Below are 9,303 nucleotides of genomic sequence, written 5' to 3' on the forward strand. Positions count from 1 at the left end.
GCTGAGCAATTAATTCGCTTTACATTTTTCATTAAGCATTTATAGTATCATCTCATTAAATTGTTATTTAGTTATATTTTTTCAAGTATATATAAAAAATATATAAAATAAGGTGAGTTTTATAAAGTGAGATGGTTAAATCTTGATTACATAATTATATATGATGGTCAGAAGAAAAAAGTGATTGTGTCACTTAAATAACTCTTAATTACAATTTATTGTATGATCAAAATTTAACCCTCTATTCATCTCATTTGATATCCAATATATATATATATATATATATCCATCATAATGTATTTAAAAATTATGTATTGAATTAATTATCTTAAATATTATTTATTTTAAAATAAAAATGCCGAATATTCTCTCTTCTAATCTCACATTCTACAAATTTCTTTGAAAAGGATTAAAAGAATTTAATTTAAACTTTTAATATTATTTTTTGTTACAAATCAATCATCGAACTCGACCAATTAAAATAATAAATGAGACTTTATTTAAGGAATTTAGGTGAACTTTTATTTTACTCAAGGGTTTAGGTGAAATAAAATTGATATATGACCTCATTTGCTTAATTTTTAAAATAAACACTCCGCGAAAAATGATATTTTACAGCGCTTTTTTTAAGCCATTTACAGCGCTTTTTCAAAAAATTAAGCGATGTAGTATCCAGTGCGGTAAAAAGATACAACAGCGCTCTTTAAAATAAAAAAAGCGTTGTAAATCTCTTCTAAAAACGCGCTGCTTGTTGTATTAGTTTTACGACGTTTTTTAAAAAAAACGATGTAATATGCATTCCTTTATTTCAATTAGATTTCTTTCTGGGATTATAACAACAATCTCCTTCATAAATCGTAATATACAGTATCCGCAGTCTATGTTGTTAGTTTGACGAGAGCACTATAAAATAAAACATATAAGTCAATAAATATTTGTGGATTGATTGTTAATGAAATTTTAAAGCCATACATTTCAAACCTTTATTGGAATCCATGTGATTTATTTGATTTTTGATTCGACACTGTAGCACCCATTTGAGCTCGGAAAACTTGTAAAACACTATCAAATAAATGTGATTATTAGCATTAACAGACACATTATATATATATATATAATTATATATATATTTAAAAGCCTATTACAGCGCTTTTTTTAAAGAGCGCTGTAAAAGACCTCTTTATTTTACTTTTTAAAAGCCTATTACAGCGCTTTTTTTAAAAAGCGCTGTAAAAGACCTCTTTATTTTATTTTTTAAAAGCCTATTACAGTACTTTTTTTAAAGAGCGCTGTAAAAGACCTTCTTATTTTATTTTTAAAAGCCTATTACAACGCTTTTTTTAAAGAGCGCTATAAAAGACCTCCTTATTTTACTTTTAAAAGCCTACTACAACGCTTTTTTAAAGAACGCTGTAAAAGACCTCCTTATTTTATTTTTTAAAAGCCTATTACAGCGCTTTTTTTAAAGAGCGTTGTAAAAGACCTCCTTATTTTACTTTTAAAAACCTATTACAGCGTTTTTTTTAAAGAGCACTGTAAAAGACCTCCTTATTTTACTTTTAAAAGCTTATTACAACGCTTTTTTTAAAGAGCGCTGTAAAAGACCTCCTTATTTTACTTTTAAAAGCCTATTACAGCGCTTTTTTAAAGAGCGCTGTAAAAGACCTCTTTATTTTATTTTTTAAAAGCCTATTACAACTTTTTTTTTAAAGAGCGCTGTAATAGACCTCCTTATTTTACTTTTAAAAACCTATTACAGCGCTTTTTTTAAAGAGCGCTGTAAAAGACCTCTTTATTTTACTTTTAAAAGCCTATTACAGCGCTTTTTAAAAAAGCGCTGTAAAAGACCTCCTTATTTTATTTTTTAAAAGCCTATTACAGCGCTTTTTTAAAGAGCGCTGTAAAAGACCTCCTTATTTTATTTTTTGAAAGTCTATTACAGCGCTTTTTTACAGACTTTTTAAAGCGCTTGTCCAAAAGCGCTGTAAAAGACCTCCTTATTTTTTTTTAAAAACCTTTTTACAGCGTTTTTCCAAAAAGCGCTCTAATAGGTCCTTTAATTATGTGAAATCAAAGTCTTTTACATCGCTTGTCAAAAAAGCGATGTTGTATCCTCCGTTATTTTTAAAATATCATACAACAACGCTTGTATTTAATAAGCGCTATAAAAGACGCGCTATAAAATGTCATTTTTGGCGTAGTGAAATAAACCGAAATCACTCCCCAACTCGGACTATATAGTGTTGAAAACTCTAAATAAATATTAAAAAATTAATTTAAGGATGAAGTCGAAAGCACTGATCGATTTTTTTTGTCTATATAAATTATTTTGACATATTTTAAGTTTATTTTTTGTGTAATTTTGTCGCTTTATTGTGACGTTTCCGGCCCAACATATGTGGTGTTTTTTTAATTAAAATTTGAGGTTATTTTTATTGAGTCAATTTTATTTTTTTGAGGTATTTTGATCAAGTAAAATTTTTGTTTTTATAGAAGTCTAAAGTAGTTGCTTTAGTGCCTTTACTCTCAGGTCGACCTTGACGTTATTTTGTTTGCCTACTAATGCGACATTGTTTTGGTGACACTTTCAATTTCTTCATATTTATAGGCATTACAATATTAATAAGTATTTTGTCTTTTTATTCTATTAATTTAAATGTTGTAAATTTGTTCACAGATTTTTTTATTTTTTTTTTATTTGAGTGACTTTAAATTTATTGTTCGTGATCGATGTAATTTTTTCCTATTTGAATATATGAATATGTTTTAGTAAAAAAATTATATTTTTTTTTCATCATAACTAATTCACACAACTGCGATAGAGTTCGAACCTGGACAAAACATCCAACCTAACAATATAGATATTTATTCGTTGAATTAAGACTTAAAACTTTTTACTAAGTATTATATAATGTTTTTTTGGACAAAAGTATTCAATAATATGTGAGTATTATCATTATCATTTATAGAGTATTCTTTTGACACATATGATTTAATAATTTAATCAATATGGTATAAGTGATATATTTTTAAATTCATTAGATATTATGACAAATATTATTATGGTGTGAGATGATTTTTTTGTTTATATATAGACGGGATGATGTATGTAGGGGTGTTCATGGGTATGGGTAAATACGCAAATTCAGTTATCAAAATAAATTCAACTCGTATTTTGACTCAATTTATTTTAAGTTTGTGTCTAACTTAAACCAACCTACTGAAACTCAATTATATTCGATTCGGGTAGCGGATTTAATATTTTGAACCCGCGAACTTAACTCATTGATGTGATATATATATTTTTATATATTTATTTACTATTAATGTATAGTTAAAATTTAACTGTTAGACTATCTATGAGAATTTGTTGTTAATTTAGTTGTTGGATTGTGTTCATATATAGACGTATATAGGAGTGTTTATGAATGTATTTTAATTATTAAATAATATGTTGTGATATAGTTTTATTATTTTTTATATGTTCAAGTATTTAAATTTAATTATATTTTTTAAAATAATAAAAAATTATTTTTCTTTATCATTCGCGAACTCAACCCAACTCGCTTATAATGAGGTTAATTTGGTTGTGTTTAATGAACAACTCAAATAAAATTGATCAATTCAAACATCAAAGTTGACAAAAAAATGATTCAACTTAATTCGTACACACCCCTAGACATATGTAGTTTTACAATATCAGTAAAATATACATGTGGTTTTTTAGCAAACTTAGCTTATAACAAATAGCTTATAACTGTTAAGCTACTCGAAATATTTGATAATTTAACGATATAAAATAATATTTTTGAATGAAAATAAGTTTTAACAGTTAATACTTAAAATATTTTTAAAGTAGTAATTGAAATTTTATTTTTTATTAATTTAAAATTTACCAATCTGATATACTTTTAATGTATTTATTTATTTGATTTATTTTAAAATAAATAAATAAATTATTTAGTTTAAAATATTGATTATTTATAAATAATTTAAAATTATAAATATATATATATATGTATATATTATATATAATTTAAAATTATTTACTTTAAATTATTATTTATTAAAATTATTTTAAATTATATTAATGATTTATTTAATAATGTTAATAATTTAACAGCTTCAAAATTGTTTATTTTAAATTATACTAAATAAATCATAAAGAGTAAAAAAATGATTCTAGTTATAATAATAGAAATAAAATTAAAAAATAAATAAATTATAAATTACTTGAATTATTTTATCAAAAGATATTATAAATTTATAAATAATTGTTACCAAACAAAGTTTATAGCTTATAAACTATAAACTATTTTTTTCCTTACCAAATAGAACTCAAATCCTAATTTTTATAAAATTAAAGCGAAATTGATGTTGTGGAATGTGCAATTTTATATTTTATTTTAGGTTTAAGATGTATTTTTAATTTTCTATTAAAGTCAATTTGCAATTTTGTGTACATTTATGAGCCTTATGTGTCAGGATTAGTATGACATTAAAAATACTAATTTTATAATTTAGATATTTTTGAAAATATTTTTAAAGCCGACCTATTGACACATAAACTGCATTGATGTACATTACCTAAGCACCATGTCAACACCTTATTATTTTGTGATTTATATATTCAAAGGCACATAGGAATTGATTGCCAAATCATCGTCATTGAAATTTGGATGACAACTGCACGAAGGGATTATAATTGCAATGCATTTTTTATTGTTGTTGAATTGATATTTATGTCTTTTGATAATTTTTGAAATCAACCTTAAAAGAAAAAATTAAAAGTTTAAAAATTAAAAAGAAATAAGAATGTCCTGTTTGAACTTTATTCGTTTAAAATATATATCAAACTTTTTTCACTGAACTAAGTGAGTTTTGAACTTTGAGATATCTTTTCTTACTACTTTCCCGGTTACACGTTCTACAGAAAAAAAAAAAAAAAAAAAAAACTAAGTGAATTTAAAGCTTTATTTTATGATTCATCTTAAATACCTCATCTAACTGCAATATGAAAAAGCCTGGTACACCAAGAAATTAAAGTCCTATTTATCCACCTTCGTTTAATTTTATTTTCAAATGCATATATATAATAAATATCATAAAAGGCATTCAATTTGATAATTTAATGTTTACCAAAGAAAAAAAAAAGGCATTAAGTTTGTAACATAAATGTTACCCAACCACATTAAAGCCCATTATATATATTTTTCTTAAGTTTATTTATGTTTCCTCATTTCCTCCCAATTCCCAAGTGCAATTATTTTTCTTGATATTAAATGTGGCATTTAAAACTTGATGGCTCATCTTAAATACTTACACCTTCCTGCGCATGAAAGCACCAAATACACGCGACAATTAATTTTCTTAAAAATAATTTTCTTTTCCAATTCATTTGTTTCGAGAGTAAATTCTTGGCTTCAAGCCATTAATTCTTTTTCTTTGACTTCTCTGTGCACTAGATCAGCATGCATTCAGTGTTTTATCCATTTTCATTAACACTTCTTTTTATTTTTTATTTATTTTAATTTTGTCATGCTAACTAGTGCTCGTAACTTCTAAAGTAGTAATAAAAAATGAAAATTTTATATTGAATTGGAAAGAGAAAATTTTAAATTAAAAAAAAAAGTTAAAATGCAATTTTAATTAATATTTATTATTTCTTAATAAATATCATGGAATTTTAATTAAATATAGAACTATTTTGAGATTATTTTTATTGTCTCTTTTAATAAGATTTCTTTTAATTTTTTAATAATTAATTATTTAATTACTAACGTACCACTAATTATGTTATATATTTTTTCTACTATCACTAATAAATATTAATAAAATAAGAATATTAAATAATTTTCTCTCTTCACAGGTAAACTAGTAAAACACTTTAAATTATATAAAAAAAAATATTAGACTTAATTGTATTTTTAGTCCCTCTATTTTTACTCATTCACGAAATTGATCTCCTATTTTAAATTTTTAGTTCTTCTATAATATTTTTTAACTAAAATAATTGTGATAAAGTAAAGTTAAAATGATGGGATATACATCTCATGATCATGATGTAGAGTATTTTAAATACATTAATTATTTAAATGTTATTTATTAAATTATAAAAACATATAATTCTATAATTTAAAACTGATACTTTTAGAAGATTTTATTATAATTTATTGGATATTAATTACTTAACATCATTTATTCATAAGTCACGTCATTTAACACATGTCAAATCACATTTTTAGTTAAAAAAATCATACGAAGCAACAAAAACAGTCAAATTTTAAAAATAGGGGATCAATTCTGTGTATTCATGAACATAACATGATCAAAATTGCAATTAAACCTTAATATTACAACCAATTTTCTTAATTCATATAATTTTCTTAATATTACAATTTTTTATCGTTAAAGTCATTTTAATATATTCAGGGTAATAATATTCACTAAATTGTTAACTCTCTTTTTATTGACCCCAACATTGAATGAGACACCACTGTTATTCAAGAATTTTCTCTCTCTAATAAAAAAAAAATGAAAAAGAATCATAAAGAAGCTTCTGACTTAAATTCAGTTGATTTTGGAGAATCAAATTAGAGACTCTTCAGAAATATGAAGTACACGCTACACATATTTCTAAAAATTTAATTCTTGAAGTTTATGATCCCAACTTATCTAATTTAACTAACACAAATCATCAATATCTAGATATGCATATTGTTGGTTTATGAGGTGATGCAGTGTTAGTGTGACCAATGACATAATCTATTCTAATTTGGAAGTGAACTCAATGACATATCCAAATGTTATTGTTGCTGTTGAAAATCTACATCTCAAGATAACTCGTGACTTAGAGATATTGCAGAATTTTTTAAAAGATAGAGATGTTATCCAAACAATTAGTAAGAATGAAGAGAAGATAATAATTATTAGGTTGAATATCTTCCAACAGTAAATAGTATTTTACATAAATAATTTCTATATAGAAAAAAGTTTATATATAAAGAAACTATATTATATAATTTTCGTTCAATAATCAACGAGCTTGCATGATTTGAGAAATTATTTTGACTTTTTTTTTTGTTTCCTTTCATTACTGGGTTGGGTCATGTCCTCCAATTTTTGTTTTTAAAAATGTTTTTAGCTTAAGAAAATATTGGAATAAAATAAGAATATATATTTCCACGGTTCTTTTATAGCTAACCTTTTCCTTTTTCAATATTTACTGATACTTCCAAAATAAATATTATATTTGTTGATAATTTCTTATACGGAAGACTCTCTTGTAAAATAAAAATTGTTTATATAATATTTTTTTCAAATTACAAGAAGTATTAATTAGTTTTTCACAAAAATACCTCTAACAAGTATACAAAAATAATAGTTTTTATGCTTTTGGTCCCCGACATTTTAGCGGACATTGGTTTTAGTTATTCGAAAAGAAAAATAGATTTTGTTCATGTAAGTTAACATTTTCATTGTTTTAGTCCTTAACGTCAGGTGTTCATCTGAGTTAGATGACGTGATATAGTGACATGGCACAACATATCATATTTTGATGTCACATGACATTAAGAGCATCTCCAACAGTAACTAAATGAGTTCGTATTTAGTTTTTGATGAGTTCATCGTTGTAGTTGTGTCAAACTATCATCACAGTAATCTCAAAAAAAGGAACGATACTTTCACAATTTAATAATAATAAAATTATAATTGTTACCTTTTTTATTAATTTATTAATAATAATAAATTTATAATAGTTAGTGGGTCCTATTTAATGAACCTACGTTGAGTTCATCGTTGGAGTAAAAATAGATGAGTTGCTCCAAGATGATGTGGCATAGTGGAGCCCATTTAATGAACCCTATGTTGAGTTCACCGTTGGAGACGCTCTAAGTTGCCACATTATCAATGCCATGTCATCATCCAATAGGTGACTACTACGCGACATTAACAGAAAATAAAACTAACATAATTATATGGATCAAAAACATAAAAAAAAACTATAAATTATGGGAAACAAAAGCATAAATTACCTAAAAACTTTCATTTTAGTTCCCAACTCACTATAGTGCATGTGCAAGTTTTTAATCACCGTAAATTACTGACAAATTTAATATAAAAATAACACTTTTCTTAACTCTTGTACATTGATCAAAGATGTCATACATAAAGGAACCAAGGTAGTAAGATATTAACAAAATTAATTAAGTACAAAATATAAGAAAATATCAACAAATTTCCTATTATTTAATAATAATATATCTAAAATACTCCCCGTTTAATTTACCTTTTGGTTATATTTTAAATGACTTAAGTTATGAATTATGGAGGGTAATTGAGAAAATACTTCACCAAGAGGAGTTCAGCCTAGTGGAAGAGGTTAGACTCCCACAACCTAGTGAACCTGATTTCAAATATTTGTTGGAAGATGTATCTATATTTAGTATCCAACACACATCAAATAAGATTATGGAAGTGATGTCTAAGACAAAGAAAAAGAATGTACAAAATGACGTTATAGTATATAATTTCCTCCGAAAGGGCAGAAAAGCGGTATGATTTGAATAACTTTTTTAGCTTTTTTTTCTTTCCTAAGTGAGGTTTACATCTCTTAGTTGTTTTTTTTTTTAATAATTTTTTTAGAAGGGCAAAAAAAAAAAACAACTCATGGCTAGTAATAATTTTCTTATTATATATTTATCATCATAAAAATCAAGTTTCACATAAATAGGACATTTGTAACTATCTATTTGTCGATATTTACTTTGTATTTAAAAAAATATATTACATGCTTAAGTGAAATAATTTTTGTTAAATATGTACGATTTTAAAATTTTATGGAATTAATCTACTATGTAATTGATTTGCTAATAACCAAGGCACATAGCATTCTTTATTGTACTTGGTTTGATTTAGAAATTGATCATAGGACTAGATAAAAAAACAAGAGACATGATAAACACACGAAATCGTGTCATTCACTAAACCACGTGATAAAACAAGCTATAAAAAAAATACTAAAATATTATTTTTTTCTACTAAAAAACTATTATCTCTTTTTACTCTTTTATACCTCTCTCTTGTCTCTCACATGTTTCTCTTTTTCCACTATCTCTATTTTCTAATACCTATCTACCTCTCCTTCTATTCTCTCTATGAGCTCATGTCTCTCTCCCCCTATCTCTTCTTTGTCATGTTTCTTTATCGTCCATATCTTCCATATCTTCTTCTTATATCTCTTTACTCTAATCTTTCTCCTTCTATCTATTATGTCATGCTTCTCTCCATGTCTTCTTTCCC

This window comes from Cicer arietinum, chromosome 1, assembly GCF_000331145.2.
Source record: "Cicer arietinum cultivar CDC Frontier isolate Library 1 chromosome 1, Cicar.CDCFrontier_v2.0, whole genome shotgun sequence".
Taxonomy (NCBI): domain Eukaryota; kingdom Viridiplantae; phylum Streptophyta; class Magnoliopsida; order Fabales; family Fabaceae; genus Cicer; species Cicer arietinum.